Source organism: Pinus tabuliformis, chromosome 1_2 (assembly GCF_031772625.1).
Source record: "Pinus tabuliformis cultivar Carrire ecotype Pingquan chromosome 1_2, CPIR1, whole genome shotgun sequence".
In the NCBI taxonomy this organism is placed as follows: domain Eukaryota; kingdom Viridiplantae; phylum Streptophyta; class Pinopsida; order Pinales; family Pinaceae; genus Pinus; species Pinus tabuliformis.
In genome coordinates this window covers 1,037,422,387-1,037,442,261 of record NC_142298.1, presented here as the reverse complement: position 1 = coordinate 1,037,442,261, position 19,875 = coordinate 1,037,422,387, and positions in this window count along the sequence as shown.

Sequence of the window (19,875 nt, the reverse complement as noted above, 5' to 3'; positions counted from 1 at the left end):
TCCGACCTTGCAGATCCGACGGCCCATGCCGATATTGGAGCGACCCCACTGTACGAGGGTTAGCTCCCGATAGAAATCAGTTTTTCCACCGTACACGGGGATGCGTGGCCCGTTTCGATTGCATCGGGCCCGTGCTGACACAAACCGCTCCCGTACCAAAAGCGGTCCGATAGCAAACCACTTACCGCTTGTCCTCCCCGCCGCGCACGTCACCCCCACGTCGGCTTTTGCGTCACCACCCTCGCTACTGTACAGTCTGCCATGGCCGCCCCATCACCCATCCACGTCAAGCGCCACGTTACCCACCGTACCCTGCTACAGGATCGTGTGACGTCAACATAAAAAGCGCCAAAAGCCCGAAAAAACACAAATTTTCGTTAAAAACCAACGAAAGTGATGTTTTCGTTTGTTTTTACGCAACCAATGGTAAAAGTTTATGCATGAGTTTTACGTTCAATCCGCCATTCATGTCCCAGTCTGCCGCCCAGGCGTGTTCAACCTGCCACCCTGACCTCCTTGGCTCTACTTGCAACTCCATTTCACCGCAAAGTCACGAATAAACAGGTATTTATTCGACTGTCACCTGTAAACCCTGTTTTATCAAGTTTCTCTGTTAAAATGACCTCCGAAAGAATTAAATGTGTTTGAAATATACTGGAACCTCTAAACCTCCCCGTTTCAACTCACCACTCACCATTGCTTCCAAAGAAAACCTGTTTACCCTATAGCCCTCTGCAAAATTGCCCTTGAAACTCGAAATTGAGCTCATTTCTGCCTGTAGAATTAGCAAGAACGCACCTATAGCCGAAGCCATCTTTTCATCATTTTCTCAGCTTCCTAGCTAAACTCTGAAGACTTGGTTTTTCCTGTTGAATCTTGCCCAGAGAGGCCATTTCCATATTAACTCAATTTGCAGTATTCCTGTCAAGAAATCCACTGTTAGGACTCTGTTTTCTTGTTAAAATATAGACTCAAATCCCACTATAATCACAGTAAATCATGGAGGCTCTAGTTCCCCTCAATATTGCACCATTAAATACACCTCATAGAGAGTTAGAGTGGATAAGTCTTCCTGAAAAAGACTATCAAATTGCTGATATGGAGGGAGACAAGCCTCACCTTCAAGCTTTCTGTGAAATAAGGAATCAATTCAGAAACAAAGTTGACCTATTAGGAATATGGGAATCCAACATGCCTATGTATTACCTGCCCTCAGTGAATGTATTCCCTGACCTCATCCACCATTGTTGGAAATAATACTGAGAGGGGGGGTGAATCAGTATTATCAAGTTCTTTTAATAAATCTTCCTTATTTATTCTTTGAATTATTTTTGCATGTCAGTACCATAAAATAATGAGCATGAACAAAGAAAACAGATAGTCACACCAAAGAACACAAGATGTAAGGTCGAAACCCAATGTGGGTGAAAACCACCTGCTGCAATATGTCTCTATCTTCTTTCAAATTAGAAACTCCTTTTACAATGGTTTTGTACTGGTGCAGTCCTTTACCAGTACGCAGGCTGCAACCTGCAGAGAGCTACAACTCTCTTTCGTTTTCCAGTCTCTCCTGGAAGGGAGCTACAACCCCCTACTTCTTTTCTTTCAAGGACCACTTTTCATAAATTTTCAAACTGGATCCAAGAACATCAAAAACCCGTCAACTACACTTGCATCATCAATCTCTGATTTCACCAAAGCCAACCCGCATACAGATCTGCAAATATTTCCTTATAACTTTGCAGTTGTTACATCAGACATACCCAGATCATAACATGTGTAAAATAAAACATGCATCAATAATTCAGACCCAGATTATTAGATTTATAGATCAAGCGTATGCCACATATCACAGATCAAAATCATATAGAGATACCACTATTTTAGCCTTAAGATTTTGACCCATCAATAGAACTTATCCTTCTCCTTACGCTCAGGTTCCTTCTTCATTCAGATCCAGATCTGCACCAAAACCCAATCACAATATTCCAGATCTAGCACTTTATCAGATATTCGATAATTGAGAAGATGCTTTGCCAAATGATCTCCTTCCTCTTTTATAGTCTTAGGCCTTTCACAATACCATGGGCCAAAACCATAGGATCAAAAAACTGTTGGACTAATACCATGAACCAACCATGAAAGTACGTGAGATCAACACTTTTGGATGCAATACCACGGGCCAAAACCATAGGATCAAAAACTGTCGGACTAATACCATGAACCAACCATGAAATTGCGTGAGATCAACACTTTTGACGAGGTACCATGGTCCAAAACCATAGGTTCCAATACCAAGGACTAACTACCATGGACCAAAGGTAAGTTCTCCAACATATACGCGCTTTTCCTTGCATGAAAGTGCGTACCATGGTCCAAAACCATAGGTTCAAATACCAAGGACTAACTACCATGGACCAAAGGTAAGTTCTCCAACATATACACGCTTTTCCTCATAGGTTCAAATACCAAGGACTAACTACCATGGACCAAAGGTAAGTTCTCCAACATATATGCACTTTTCCTCATAGGTTCAAATACCAAGGACTAACTACCATGGACCAAAGGTAAGTTCTCCAACATATACACGCTTTTCCTTGCATGAAAGTGCGTGAACTTTTTCTCTACATGAAATAAACTTTTCTCTGCATAAAAGTGCGTGAACTTTTCTCTACATGAAATAAACTTTTCTTTGCATAAAAGTGCGTGAACTTTTCTCTACATGAAATAAACTTTTCTCTGCATATAAGTGCGTGAACTTTTCTCTACACTATAATTTATTATCTGAGATGAGTGGGTTGCCATCAAGTACAACATATGTATCATAATGCCAACAATCTCCCCCTTTGGACTTGATGGCAACAACAACCAATCACTCTCCCCCTTTGACATCAAGGGCAAAGGGTTATGCTCCCCCTAAGAACATGCTCCCCCTGACTATAAACCAGATCTGCAAAGAAGAACCATAATCCATGACCATGAAAGAGATAGAGACATATTGCAACAATATTCAGACCAACATCCATGATCTCCTTCTGTACTTCCTCCATAATGCCAACAATGCATGATATGCTCCCCCTGAACCTGTGCCATTCGATCTTTGACCAATCCGCAACCCAGCACATGTACGCATATACTTCAGATGAACCTTGCGTACAACCAACAATCATAAGAGATTCAACAACAAGATGATGCATCAACAACCCCCAACTTTTTCCTGAGGTATTCAAAGGTCTCCCTAGGCAATGGTTTGGTGAGTATATCAGCAACCTGTTCCTTAGAAGGAACATACTCCAACTTGACCTTTTGTTCAAGCACTTGTTCCCGGAGAAAGTGATACTTGATTGGTATGTGCTTGGTTTTTGAATGCATGACTAGGTTCTTTGAAATGCTGATTGCACTTGTATTATCACATAAGATGGAGATGGGTGGTGTACAAGTGATTTGAAAATCCTGCAAGGTCTGCATCATCCAAAGGAGTTGAGTGCAGCAAGATGCAGTAGCAACATATTCTGCTTCAGCTGTAGACAAGGCAATCGAACTCTGTTTCTTGCTGAACCAAGATACTAATCTGGAACCCATAAAGAATGCACCACCACTTGTGCTTTTCCTGTCATCCACGCTTCCGGCCCAATCTGCATCTGTATAAGCATGAAGTGTGAGATCTGTATCTCTAGGATACCATAAGCCATAGTTTTGAGTCCCTTGAAGATATTTGAAGATTCTCTTTACTGCCTGAAGATGAGTTTCCTTTGGATTTGCCTGAAATCTTACAACTATTCCCACTGCATGCATGATGTCTGGTAGGGTACTTGTCAAATAAAGTAGACTTCCAATCATAGATCTGTAAGTTGGTTGATGCACTGCTGCTGATTCATCATTTGCACTGAGGTTACATCCTGTGACCATGGGTGTACATACTGGTTTTGCTTCTTCCATACCATATTTCTTCAAAATCTTCTTGAGATACTTGGTTTGAGACAAGAAGATCCCTCCTTCATTTTGTTGGATTTGCAAACTAAGAAAATATGTCAGTTCTCCCAGCAAGGACATTTCGGATTCTTTCTGCATCACCAAGGCAAAGCTTTGACTCATAGCTTCTTCATTGCTGCCAAAGATAATGTCATCTACATACACAACAAGTATCAGTAATTTGTCATTTTCAACTTTTATATAAAGATTGCTGTCTGCTGATCCTTTTGAAAAACCTTGTTGATGAAGATATTTGTCCAAACGATAGTACCAAGCCCTTGGAGCTTGTTTGAGGCCATAGAGAGCCTTTTTCAATCTGCATACAAGATTTGGATCATTTCCAAGAATGAAACCATCTGGCTGCTCAATGTATACTTCTTCTTCCAAGTCTCCATTCAGAAAGGCTGATTTCACGTCCATTTGAAATACTTTGAAGTTTTGAAAGCTTGAGAGAGCAAGGAACATTCGGATGGCCTCAAGTCTTGCAACAGGAGCAAAAGTTTCTTCAAAATCTATTCCTTCTTGCTGTGCATACCCTTTACAAACAAGTCTGGCCTTGTTTCTAATTACTTCTCCATTTTCATTCAATTTATTTTTGAAGACCCATTTTGTTCCTATAACATTCTTATCCTTTGGTTTAGGAACCAGCTCCCAAGTGTTGTTCTTTTCGATCTGCTCAAGTTCTTCATCCATTGCTTTGACCCAACATTCATCTTTGCATGCCTCTTTCACATTTTGTGGTTCAGTGGAAGAGAGTAATGCCAAATAGCTTGAAGCTTCTGCAATTGTTCTTCTTGTTTGTACACCTGCTTCTTTCTGTCCCAAAATCTGAGATTCTGGATGATTCTTCTGAACATATCTGGATGGAGTCTTCTCTTCTATCCTTATCTGCTCCTCTGGTTCTTCTTGAGGTTCTTCTTCTTCATCATTCTGTCTTTGAGGATGGCCTTCATCTTCTTCGATATCTTCATGATTTACTTGCCTAGGAATGTATCCCTTCTCATCAACCACTACATCAATGCTGTCAACAATTCTTCCAAGTCTTTTATTATAGCACTTGTATGCTTTGCTGTGTGGAGAATAACCAAGAAGGATGCCTTCATCTGCTCTAGGTTCAAGTTTGCCAAGTTGCTCATCAGTATTTTTAATATAGCATTTGCTCCCAAAGATTTTGAAGTGCTTTACCGAAGGAGTCTCACCATACCAGAGCTCATGAGGGGTTTGAGTGCTGTTCACTCGGACATTTGTTTTGTTGAGAATAATAACTACAGCATGTGTTGCTTCACCCCAGAAAGTTGCGGGAGTTCCAGATTCATCAAGCATAGCACGAGCCATTTGTTGGACAGTTCTGTTCATTCTTTCCACCACTCCATTTTGCTGAGGAGTTCTAGCTGTAGAGAATTCTCTTCTTATCCCATGTTCTTCACAGAAATCGAAAAATTCATTTGAGGTAAACTCCCCACCTCTGTCGGATCTAAGACACTTAATTTTGTATCCTGATTCATTTTCAACCAAGGCTTTAAAGGATTTGAATTTTTCGAATGCTTCATCTTTGTGCTTCATAAGTCCTAACCAGACAAACCTGGAGAAATCGTCAATGAATAATATCAAGTATTCTTCTCCTCGAGTTGTCCTTTTCCTAAATGGACCACATGTATCTGTATGTACTAGCTCAAGAGGCATGCTAGTTGATCCTTCCATTTCCAGAAAGGTAGTTCTGGTTTGCTTTCCAAACTGACATGATTTGCATATGGTGTTGTCTGGAACTTTGATATCTAGAAGACCACGAACTGCCTGATATTTGCATGCTTTCCTTATTTGTGAAAAGCTTAGATGCCCCAACCTCCGGTGCCATAACCAGTGCTCATCATCCTTCCTCAGATAGCATTGTTGTTGTCCTTCTTCAAATATGTATAGATTATTTGGAGTTCTTTTACCTTTGATCACTGTTTTACCTGTATCAAGATCACGAACAAGACATCCATTTGATCTGAATATCACCTCGGTTCTTTGATCACACATCTGGCTAACACTTAGAAGATTATGTTTCAATCCATCAACATACAAAACATTTCCAGCTTTAACCTTTTCTTTTAACTGAGCAGTGCCTTTTCCTTTTATAGTTGCAGGAGTATCATTTCCAAAAGAAACTTTCTTTCCTTTTTCTAGAGCAGAATATGATTCAAGTTTTTCTTTATCACCTATCATATGCTTCGAACATCCACTGTCAATGTACCATAGATTTTCCTGTCCCTCTGCATAAAATGCTATCCCACATCTTTCTGTTTGTGGTTCCTTTATTCTCCATGTTTTGGTGCTTGAGGCTTGTTCCTTTGTCTGCTGAAACCTGCTCCTGCATTCAGAATCTTCATGACCAAAGTTATTGCAAATAGAACATTCAACTTCATTTTCAAGAACCGAAAAGTTGTTATAGGTCCTTTTTGTAATCCCGGTCATACTTCTTTGTTTTTGAGCTTCTCTAGTCATGATCGTTTTATATGCAACACATTGAGCTGCTTTGTGACCAAAGTTATGGCAAGAAAAGCATTGTCCATTGAAGAAATTTCTGCGGTTATCAAATCTTCCGGCCAAACGATTGTAATTTCTATTGTCATTCATTCTTGAAGCAAATTGAGAGGATTTTACCTGTGGCTGGTTGTAGCTTTTGTTCATCCTTAAGACAGATTGCCCTTGATTTTCCTGATAGTCTTTGTTTGTAATTGGTCCCTGCTTTACTTGGTGATCTCCATTGTGCTTTTGCTCATTCCTTCTTGCTGCATCAAGATAACTCTTTGAGGTGGATGCTTGAGAAGTTTCTCCATTATAGCCCAGACCTGTCTTGTTTAGAGGAGAGCGCTGTACATTGATGATCTCATCCAGAGTTTCAGACCCTTTGACAAACTTAAGATTAATAGCCTTTGTTTTCTCAATCTCTTTTCTAAGACCAACAATTTCGCCTTCTAACTTTTCAAGATATTTTTCTTTTTCATCAATTTGAAGTTGTAGAGTATCAATGATCCTATTCTTTTCTTCTATACATGTCTTGAGTCTAGAAATTTCTTCACAAAAGATATCCACATCTATAGCATCCATGTAATCATCATCTTCAAATGCCATTAAGAGTTTATAGTCATTACCTCGTTCATCTTCGTCACTATTTGATAGACCATCACTATCTTCATGAGTGTAGTAGCTTTTCTTATTTGCAATCTGTTTCTTGTTCCATATAGCAGGTTCCTTTCCTTTATCCTTCTGAGGACATTTTGCAGCATAATGACCTACTCTTCCACAAGCAAAGCATTTAAAAGGTAACTTACCTCTGAACCTTCCAGTTCCCCTTTGAAGATTTCTGACAAAATTTGATTCTTGTTCTTCTTCTTCTGGCACGTGACTTGCTTCATAATAGTCTCCTTTACCTGAAGCCTTGAAAGCAGCTTCTCTTCTGTCTGATGGACCTCCCTTTCTCATTTCATAAGCAGTTAGAATTCCGTGTAGCTGAGACATAGTAAGAATTCGTAGATTTTCCTTTTCTTCTATTGCAGACACTTTAGATTCAAACTTGGGGGACAATAATCTTAGAACTTTTTCAACCACAATAGCCTCTTTTATTTCTTCACCCAAGTTTTTCATGCAATTAACAATCTCATCTACCCGAAGGAAATAGTTAGCCACACTTTCATCATTATACATTCTGAGATTCTCATATTGAATCCTGAGGGTTTGAAGTTTAGCACGCTTTACCTGTTCATCTCCTTCGTAGCTCAAGACAATCTTGTCCCATATTTCTTTTGCGGATTTATATTGCATAACCTTCACGAATTCTATTTGAGATAAGCATCCCAGCAGAGTATTGACTACTTTAGCATTTGTTTCATATTTCTTCTTTTCGGCCGTATCTGTAGGAGTAGCTGAAGGAAAAGTGTAGCCTGTATCTATGATATCCCAAACTTCTGTACCAAGAGATTGAAGATAGGCAGTAACTCTTACCTTCCAATAATTGAAGTTTGTCCCATCAAAAATTGGTGGCCTGATTGATGCTTCCCTCTCGTAGTTGCTCATGATGAATGATCTTCCTTCAAGCGATCAAGCTTCTCTGAAGGACCTGGCTCTGATACCAATTGTTGGAAATAATACTGAGAGGGGGGGTGAATCAGTATTATCAAGTTCTTTTAATAAATCTTCCTTATTTATTCTTTGAATTATTTTTGCATGTCAGTACCATAAAATAATGAGCATGAACAAAGAAAACTGATAGTCACACCAAAGAACACAAGATGTAAGGTCGAAACCCAATGTGGGTGAAAACCACCTGCTGCAATATGTCTCTATCTTCTTTCAAATTAGAAACTCCTTTTACAATGGTTTTGTACTGGTGCAGTCCTTTACCAGTACGCAGGCTGCAACCTGTAGAGAGCTACAACTCTCTCTCGTTTTCCAGTCTCTCCTGGAAGGGAGCTACAACCCCCTACTTCTTTTCTTTCAAGGACCACTTTTCATAAATTTTCAAACTGGATCCAAGAACATCAAAAACCCATCAACTACACTTGCATCATCAATCTCTGATTTCACCAAAGCCAACCCGCATACAGATATGCAAATATTTCCTTATAACTGTAGAGCTGTAACTAGGGTCTCTTATCCTCTTCTTGCCCTAGGACTGCACCAATTGCTGTGTCCGAGGCATCAGATGAGATTTGAAATGGCAAATTCCAGTTGGGTCCTCGAAGGACTGGGGCTGTTGATAGAAGCTTCTTCAATTCCTTAAAATCCTGGTCGCATTTTTCTGTCCACAAGAAATCAACATTGCCAGTTAAAGCATATAGAGGTGCAACAATACATGAGTAATGTTCTATAAATCATCTGTAATACCCAGAAAAGCCAAGAAAACTGCGTACCTCCGTTTGAGTAGTGGGGGTAGGAATAAGCAAAAGAATCTGGATTTTAGCCGGGTCTACCTGGATGCCGGCTGCTGAGATATAGTGCCCTAGAATGAGCCCTTCTGTCATCATCATGTAACACTTTTCGTGACTCAGACAAAGTCTGGTAGCGATACAACGTTGTAGGACTTTTTCCAGGGTATCTAGAGCTGGGTCAAAATCATCTCCATATGGTGTAAAGTCGTCCATATACACTTCAAGTCCGTCGTTTATAAGATCTGCGAAGATACTAAGGACAGCCCGTTGGAATGTAGCAGGGGCATTACATAGGCCGAAGGGCAAGAATCGATAGGAAAACGTTCCCCAAGGGCAAGTAAAGGTAGTTTTATCCTGGTCTTCAGGGGCGATTTGGATTTGGTTATATCTGCTGAAGCCGTCCAGGAAAGAAAAGAATTTCTTTCCTGCCAAAGTGTCCAATACTTGATCTATAAATGGGAGAGGGAAGTGATCCTTTTGCGTGGCCTTATTTAACTCCCTGTAATCTACGCAAATCCTCCATTTTCCATTTTTCTTGGGTACCACCACCAGGGGAGAGACCCACTTACTGTCGGAGATAGGATAAATAAAATTAACATCTAGAAGTTTCTGAAGTTCGGCTTTTACTACCTCTTTTAGATGCGGGTTCAGTCTTCTTTGTGGCTGATGAACAGGTTTTGCATCTTTTTCTATGTAGATGTGGTGGGTGCATAATTGGGGATCGATCCCTTTCATGTCAGGGTAATCCCACGCAAATGCTCCTTGATATTTTCGTAACAGATTTACAAGTTTTGCTTCTTGGTCTGGTGTAAGGTTGGCGTTGATATTTAGGGCCTTACCAGGTTCAATTTCCACTACTTTACTATTGGCAACAACAGTCACAGGTATTGTTTGGTCATGTGCGTCTTTCAAAGGGTCTTCCTCTAGCTCACTATCAAATGCTGCCTCTATCATAAAACACTGTGTGTGAGATCTAGATTCAGTTTGACTAATGAAGTTATTGATGGAATCATCTTCTATTTGATCTTTAAAATCTAAAGCCTTCTGTACAGTCAATGGGGATATGATATTGTTAGTAAGGTATGACACAGGATACTGATTGGTTTTGATCATTGATAGGCTTGGCTGTGCTGGAGGATATAGAACTAGATTTTTAACATCTGGTCCTTTAGTTATAGTCATGTTTCCCTGCCGGCAACCAATGTAGGCATCGGCAGTAGCAAGCCAAGGTCTTCCTAATATTAGCGGATGTCCATCCAGTCGGGTTTTTGGGTTAATTATCAGGAAATCAGTTGGATATTCCCAGGAGTCTACAGAAACCATGACATCGTATAGAGTGCCTTCTAGTCGAACTACAGATCGATCTGCCAATTCCAACAAAGTAGAAGTAGGTTCTACTGATGTGATGCCAAGTTTTTGGCAGGTAGAGGTTGTCAAAATATTGATTGCAGCTCCTAGATCAACTAAAGCGTTAGTCAGGGTTTGGCCATAGATTTGGACAGTCACAATTGGATTTCTGGGATCTTCGTATTTGATAGGTGCCTCTTTTCCCGATAATAAATCAGATAAAGTGCCGACTACTTGGACTCTTGGGTTAGTGGTTGTATTCCTCCTTGATTTTTTTATGCACAGTTCTTTTATAGTTTTTGCGTATATGGGAATATCTTGAATGGCTTGGAGGAATGGAATTTTTATGTACAGGTTTTGTAACTCTCCTGGAATGTCAAAGTCTGGTTGTTGTACTGGTCGTGGTATGACTAATCGTTCCGGGAAAGGAGGAGAGGATGTATTTGTTTGTTGATGGGTCTGTTCTTTATTTACACCCTCTTGTTGTGGTGGTTGTTCTATTGGTAACTGATCTTCAATGTGAACTGTTTTGTCTCCCTCTGTTTCTATGATACGTCCAGATCGTAACTGAAGGTCATTGCACTCCCTTAGGTCAAGTCCAGTTTCTGATGTTTCTATAATTTGGAGGGATTGGACTGGTCTATTATTAGGATTGGGATTGGGTTGGGCTGGGAGTTGCGGCCTTAGATTAGACTGGGGGTTCTGTTGTAAGGCTGGCAGAGTCGGTTGAGGGAGTGGAATAGTTCCTGTTGACTGATATGTCGATCTTGGCCAATTTGTCTGCTAGGGCGAACTTTGTGAAGTAGGGGGAATCCATTGCGGAGGGTATGAGTTATTCTGCCAATATGGTGGGGTGTAAGGAAAATTTGGCCATCCGAATTGGCTTGTCTGATTCATCCATGGGTTTGGAGAAGGAAACGGCTGTGACGACCAATTCGGGACTGGGGGTGTAGATTGGTTTTGCCACATACCATATTGCTAAGCATTATACTGCGGAGGCTGAAAAGAAGAGGTCGGGTCAGAAAACATACCAGATTGCCTAGGTTGCCATTGGCGACGTTGGTTAACAAAGTATGCTGGTTCTGATTCTTCTTCTGCTTCCTTGTATACTGCCTTCAATCCAGGAAGTGAGGGGCAGCTCTCAGTAAGGTGGTCTTTCGTACAGATAGCACATGTTTGAACTGTATCTAGCGGACATTCCTTGTGGCTGTGTTTTCTTCTGCATCGGGGGCAGAAAATTGCCAGATTTTGCTCCGCCTCCATTTGCTTTTGTTTAGCCTGCACAATATCAAGCTGAGTAGTTAATGTCCCCAGAATATCAGTTTTAAAATTTTCTAATAAATTCCCTAGTTCTACACGTGTTACCCCTTCTGTTGATATTTTGTTGTCTTTAACAAACCTATCATATTCTGTTGATTTTATCCTTGTGCTGCCTCTTGAACTCCTGATGCATAAATTAATGATATCAGCAAAATTCTCTTGGTAAATATCCCCTTTTCCCATGATATTCAATGTTTCAATCCACTGCTCTTTCATTCCCCTAATCAATGCAGTTTTCAACACATTATCGGGCAGAGGTAGTGATGCATAGGGGGATCTCTGTAAATTATACTGGAAACGTTCTACGTATTCTTCCAAAGTTTCATTTGGTCTGGCCGTCATTTGGAAAATTTCATCTTTTAGCTCTCTCGACCTACAATAATCCTGATATTTTTTAAGAAAGGATTCTTTCATTTGCTCCCAGTTGTTTATGACTCCACCACCTAAACCCATGAACCATCTCAGAGCTGCTCCTTTTAAAGTGGAGGGGAACAGCTTTAATCTCTGGGGGTCAGTGGTGTAATCGTACCCTCTACATAGCACATCGAATTCAAATAAAAATGCATCGGGGTCTTCTGATGTAAGTCCATGAAACGTCGGGATGTGTTGAAGAGGTATTGCTTTCATGGGTGCATTTGCAGCAGAATCTACTATAGGATATTGCAATGTAGAAGTTTGAGCATTTGGCTGATTCTGTGCCATTGGATCAAATATGTGCCAATATCCTTCTGGAATTTCTAGGAGGGTATTCCTAGGTTGAGAAGGGATGGCCTTGGCAGGAACTGTTTTAATGACACTTCCCTTATCTAGGATTTCTGTCTGAGGGAATGGGGTGCCTTCAAGGTTAACTTTGGCCGCGCTCCCCCTGTCTGGGCTATTTAACAATTGGATTATCCTAGAAGGAGACCTTGGTTCCTCTATTTCCCCTGTTTCCCCTTCTCCTTCACAAAGATTGCTTAAATTCCCTTCTTGCAGCCGTTCTGACACAGAATTTTCAATTTCTTGGAAGTCCTGTTCATCAGTCCGACTGTGCACCTCAGCGTAGGCTCCAGATGGTGATGCTGTAGCTTGAAGGGAGCTAGTAGGCTGCTTAGAATGAGTCTTTCTGAGGCCTACTGACGGCTGAGATTCAGTTTTCTTATAGATTTCGTCTATGAAGGTTGTTCGGCCAAGGGTCACCGGTCCTTTGGCTTTTTCAGGTTTGACTGGAGGTTTGATATTTTTTTCTAGCTTTTTCTGCTTAGTCATGCACTCTAAAAACTACTAAATCCTATTCAACCAGCAATTCTGCTAAGAGAGCGGACGGTGGAGCAGGGCTTTTACATGCTCCGTACGCAGGTTCTTACCTTCCGTTTTTAAAATCTAACTCCCCCCTAGTAGCTTTTGTGCACTACTCTGTAAAGGGCAAATGGCTATACTCCTTCCCCGGCAACGACGGCAAAATGTAGAGCTGTAACTAGGGTCTCTCACACCGCTAATTATTCCACATTAATAAGTCAATCCGGGAACGTTTTGTTATTGCAAGAAGTAGCTCAATCCGAGGCTATTTTTTCGAGTAATGCTTAGTAGTACAATGGGTTGAGAAGATCAAAGGAAAACAGATGCTAAGCTGTAACGAAACCAAAAGATAGAATCACACAAAACAGTTGATCAGTCAAGGATACGGAATTGATAACCCTTCCCTCTAGAAACTGATTAAAGAAGAGGAATTAGAGCATGGACTTATAGGTCTGGGAGCTAAGTAGCGTCTTGCTGAGGCTCACTACAGCCGTAGGCCTTCTCTCACACCAAAACAACAAAGGCAGGTAAATAAGTCAGCGGAAAGTAACATGGAACAGCAAAATGGAAATGGGACAGCAATAAATGGAACAACAGTAAAATGGGACAGCAATAATCAAATGGAACAGCAATCTGTAAGGATTTATGAAACAACAACCATCACCTGTATGTACATGTTCTACATTAATATAGCAATCTGAGAGTATTGAATGATACGACTATGTTTCTAAACAGAATGACGCTACTCTCAAATCCCACAAATATTGTTTAACATAAATCCAATGACAGTAACATTCCTACCAATACTCTGTTACAGAAATGGCTGAATAAAGATACAATTCGACCCTGTGTAAATCCAATTATACAGTGCAGAGTCTTTATATAGAGAAATCATTCATTCATTAAACATAACAGAGCATAGCGCATCATATAAAGACTTCATCAGACTGCTAAGTAATAAAGATAAACAAACCACACACAAATCACCGTATAATGATACAAAAGCAAGTGTCCTTCGGAGCCGGGCCCTTAGCTGCCAATGGTACACTGCCTTAGATTACTCCAGACGCAGAGACGGAATAAACACCAAGTCTTTTATATTAATCGCATTCACAAGAGTATAACAAAATCAGGTCTCAGTGAGACGCAATGATTAAAGTTTGTTCTGGAACTGTAAAATTACAAAACAGTCGTCCTTTGCTTAATGATGCTGTGCCATTATATAAAAGAAATGACGGAGATATCTAGATAATCAGAGATAAGTAAAGCAGCGATCCCTCAGGATTGAAGATCCTGAGGGATTCGCTAATCGTTCAACCCTTCTTGCGTTCGCTGAGCCGGTATCCCGCATTCTTTTCCTGGACTATTCAATTCCGATTTTACTTGATCGTGTCCGCATTCGGTTCCCTACTGGAGGAACAACAATTATTTTTCCTCTGCTTCTCGCTTTTGGGCGGGAACTCCTTACTCGCATGTCTTTCTGCATAGAAAACGTCAATTATTAGCACTTGAGCTTCCTTCGTCTATTTTTGCACATTTTATCAAAATCCTTTATCTTCTTTGAATTCCTAATGCAGAAAAGGTTACAATTGTTATTGAAAAACCACTAGATTGCTTGTCAAAAGCATACCTTCCAGGTGCTCCACAATAACTTTGCAGTTGTTACATCAGACATACCCAGATCATAACATGTGTAAAATAAAACATGCATCAATAATTCAGACCCAGATTATTAGATTTATAGATCAAGCGTATGCCACATATCACAGATCAAAATCATATAGAGATACCACTATTCCAGCCTTAAGATTTTGACCCATCAATAAAACTTATCCTTCTCCTTACGCTCAGGTTCCTTCTTCATTCAGATCCAGATCTGCACCAAAACCCAATCACAATATTCCAGATCTAGCACTTTATCAGATATTTGATAATTGAGAAGATGCTTTGCCAAATGATCTCCTTCCTCTTTTATAGTCTTAGGCCTTTCACAATACCACGAGCCAAAACCATAGGATCAAAAAACTGTTGGACTAATACCATGAACCAACCATGAAAGTACGTGAGATCAACACTTTTGCATGCAATACCACGGGCCAAAACCATAGGATCAAAAACTATCGGACTATACCATGAACCAACCATGAAATTACGTGAGATCAACACTTTTGATGAGGTACCATGGTCCAAAACCATAGGTTCAAATACCAAGGACTAACTACCATGGACCAAAGGTAAGTTCTCCAACATATACGCGCTTTTCCTTGCATGAAAGTGCGTACCATGGTCCAAAACCATAGGTTCAAATACCAAGGACTAACTACCATGGACCAAAGGTAAGTTCTCCAACATATACGCGCTTTTCCTCATAGGTTCAAATACCAAGGACTAACTACCATGGACCAAAGGGAAGTTCTCCAACATATACACGCTTTTCCTCATAGGTTCAAATACCAAGGACTAACTACCATGGACCAAAGGTAAGTTCTCCAACATATACACGCTTTTCCTTGCATGAAAGTGCGTGAACTTTTTCTCTATATGAAACAAACTTTTCTCTGCATAAAAGTGCATGAACTTTTCTCTACATGAAATAAACTTTTCTCTGCATAAAAGTGCGTGAACGTTTCTCTACATGAAATAAACTTTTCTTTGCATATAAGTGCGTGAACTTTTCTCTACACTATAATTTATTATCTGAGATGAGTGGGTTGCCATCAAGTAGAACATATGTATCATAATACCAACACAATGTTGTGCTAATTATGAGCCTTCTCAAAGGGCAGTGATGGACCCTGCTGGAAATGTCCTCTTTTACATTACCCCTCAGCCTATAAATGAGATGTTGCAATTCAAGCCAAGTCAGTCTTTGGTCCCTCTCTCCATGAAAAATTTGCTGGACCAAGCCTCAAAGTTGTCCTCTGCAGAAATTGACTGAATTGCCAAGCTATTTATGCCACCAGATTGTTACTCCAGATTCACAATTCCCTATCACCATGCTTGGTTTACTGAGGATGGAAAAATGCTCAAAGACATGATTTCCTACATCCTGGGGTTCAGAACAAGTGAAATTGTGGACGATACTGTCTTTTATTTGATGTCTATCTTTGCTCCAGGACAACTCCCTGCTGTCAAGTATGACTATGCCACCTTCATAGCCAACAAGATTCATGAGCAGTTCATGAACTTAGAGAGGGAAAGGGTATTCAAATATACTTCATATATATATCATTTGCTGTTGTACTATCAATCAGATAGTTTCCCAGTTTTCCTTAAGAAATTGGATGCTAGGGGGGAGCGAAGGTCTGTGATATTTTGGTCATCAGTGTTCCATCATGTTAATTACTCCCCATACACATACTGTGAGTTCATTGACCTTTTTTTCTACCCAGCCACTTGCTTGTTGTCAGCAGATCCTCCTCCCAGGCTCACTGCTGAAATGCAGAGAATTCTGCACCTCTCAAAAGGATACAGCATTGGTGACTGGTACTACTACCAAAACCACACTGTAATAAGGATCTATGGCTGTGAATTAGCCCCATGTAGACTACCAAAATATGTCCCCATGAGACTCTTTGCCTTGGAGTACTATCGGCAATTCAACAGTGCAGACTTAAAGCACTTCTATGGTGCTAGGAAAAAGGCACAGCTTAAAATACGACATCAATTGGGCCCCTTTATCTTTAATAAAAGGGAAGAAGCGTGGAAGGATGCTGACGGGATTTTGAGAGAGAAACTTAAGCTCAAACTGAGTTTCCATTGGTCTCCATATGACCCTGAACATTTCATAAGCTTTAGAAGAGTCAAAAACAAGCTCATAGGGTATCCCCACCACAGAATCCCTGAAATTGAACAATATGGCAATCAACAAGAATGGGTAGAGGGCACACTAGCAGAAGATCTTACTGAAGAAGAGATAACAGAAAAATAAATCAAGAACCTTGAAAAATCAGTTGACTTGGAATCTTTTGGACAAGTGTTTTTCACATCTCCTCGACACCTTGGAGAAGGCACGTCATCCGCCACGACTTCCCAACAGCCTGCCCAAGAAAGTGCTCCACTAGCAGGAACATCTAAAGGAAAAGAAGTGCAGCATTCAGAGCAACAAGTGCACCATTCTGAGCAGCAAGAGACAATGGCAGACCGGCTGGTTACAACAGATGAACAAAGCTAAGGGCAAGACCCTTCAACACAAGCAAGGATGACTGAAATCCTTGTGTTGCAGACTCCTCCAAATGAGGAAAGGGCCAAGAAAAGGGATAGAGAAGAAGAAACACCCACAGGGACATCTACAAATCAGCAAGGAGAAAAGAGACAGAGATTAAATCCTTATTCAGAAGAAGGATTGCCAGAGGGGCCAACTGAACAGCAAGTCACCCCAAGTATGGAGACATCAGCCAACTCCTTCCATCCAAGGCAAGAAAGACAATAAGGTGTGGAGGTTACATCCACTAGGCAGCAGAGCAGACAGGGCTCTGATATCAAGAAGGCATTCACTGATATCAAAGCTAGAAATGAGTCAGTGAGGTTCCAGCTTTACAACCAATTGCTAAGAATGGCTCCCACTAATCAGCAAAGGCTAATGGTAGCCTATGACATCCAAGAAGGGAAAATGACCCTCAGTAATTTCAGACCTACAACGCAGCAACCACAATCAGCTGCTGACTATATTAGAACCAATCTGGAAGTTCTCTCCAGGGAAATCCATCCAATGGACCAAATTGAATTACACAAGCAAACCGGCAAAATGGTATATTCTACCTTGGCAGACAAAACATTGTTGGCCCACAGATTGCAAAATTCATTGCATAATACTTCTGCCCAACTGGAATTAGAGAAGGCCTCCTCAATGGCTAAGGATAATAGAATCAAATCCTTGGAGGAGATTATTATAGAGTTGGGACATGATCCCCAAGATCCGAAGGGCATTCAGGCCTTGATCAAGAAGAAAGAGGAAGACATAGCAGCCCTTAGAAGACAACTCAGGCTACCAGCTACACTACATCCTCAAACTATAGAGGTGGCACAACAAAAAGAAGAGGAGGATGTGGTCACCTTGCTCATGAAGATGCATAAAAGATTGATAGAAATGGAGAATGCCTTGGAGGCATCATTGCAAGGAAGACAGGGAGAGTTGGCCTCTCAGCCAATTCAAACAACTCACATTCTTACAGCTGCTCCTCCTACGGCCACCACAACAGTCCCTCCCATTGATCCAACATCCACAGCAGGTACCTCAAGTTCAGCACCAGTTTCAGCAACAACAACAGCACCAGTAGAGCAAGAGGCCAGTTTGAGTATGGAAGATATGATGAAAGAAATAAAGGCCCTGGAAGTACAGATGGCAGAATTGAAAGAGGCCAAAGAAAAGCTGGCCAAAATTGAGGAAAGATATGACAAATCAAAGATGGATGTAGCTGAGAAAACAAGGGAAGTGAAAACCCTGGAGAAAAGGATAAAGGAGTTGGAAAAGGAGCTTACTCTTGATAAGACTCTGGCTGAAGTCAAGAGAATTTTGTGGGCCAAGATTGGCCAATCCATTACAGACCAATGGCAATCCATTGAAACTATACATGAGCAGATGGAATTGATAGGCTTGGCTCAGTTTGAAAATCAAAAGGCTAGAGCATCTTTAGGAAATATGCCTGAGCAAGCCAATAGAATGATCCAATTCCTCAACACTCATACCAAAGAGCAGCTGGCAGCAATAGGTATCAGGAACAGGACTGATACCATCTTACTAGTGAAAAGGGTGTTGACCCTAAGGAATTTTGTGCAGACTCTGGAAAGAAAATGCCAAGAAATGCAGGCAGAGGTAAATGAGTTCAGAATAAAGTTTGCAGCATTACAGAGCAGAGGGCTACCCAGTTTATTAACCAGCGCTGGAAGACTGCTATCACATGAGCATTATGCCAACAGGGTAAACAACTATGCCTCCAATCAAATCACAGCGTCCTCGAGCACATCAGAAGAAACAGGGCCTCCCTCTGGACAGAGTCTTTATGACAAGCTGGAAAATCTGTTCTACATTAAGCATGAGATAAACCACCTATTTGAAGTCCAGCCTAACTTTTATAGATACACTGAAGCTGATGAAACACTGATAAAGATACAAAGACATCAGCTACCTACAGAGGATTGGTGGAAAGGAATGATAGAGACATTGCTCAGGTAATTTTGTTTATTAATTCTTTTGATAAGCTACAGGTCAGCCAATACAGAGGCACGGTCCACCTGTCAAAGGGAAGAGAACAACAAAAAGCAAAAATTGAATGGTGACTACAGCTCATTAATGCAAATAAATCAAGCACCGATGATAAAGGCCAAGACAACGACAAACAACATAGCAGCATCAAGGTAGCGAACGCAGAAATAAATGCGCAGTGACCAACTGACTCACTCAACCCAGAAAGTCAAAATACCTCTGACAAATTGGACAGCTAACACATTCATATTTACTACAACATTTATTCCCTCATTTACTACTTCTTAAGAGTTGGTAAAGGAATTTATGTGTTCAAGACTTATCTTCATGATATTTTGTATCTCCTTTTTTGTATAAATACCCCCCATAATATGTATCTGGGGTTGGTGATTTCCTTTCTGGACTGGCGCTGTATACTCTCAGACTGTTCTAATACAAAGTTGTTGAAGTTCACTGTTGATGATCATCTGGATGTGAATTTGATTTTCTGGCACCTGCTACAGAATTCCTGTGTCATTCTATGGAACAATAAGTTATTCTTAAACTGTGTTTTATGTTTTCCGTGTTTGCAAATTCCATATGTATTCCATAATCTTAGTAACAGAGAAGAAGAATAACCCAGGATTTGTTTAAATGCACCCTGTGTTCAATCTCTGCTATTAACTGTGTTTTCTTTAGAATTAGCCATAAATATGAATTCTTAACTGCTCACGTTTGCACTCATTCCTTCATTTTGAATACTGTTTAGGAATTCTTAATTGCTCCTGGATAATATTCAAACACTTTCCCTCTGCCAGCATAATGAAAGATTCTTAATTGCCTTTCATTCCCTGACTTCAT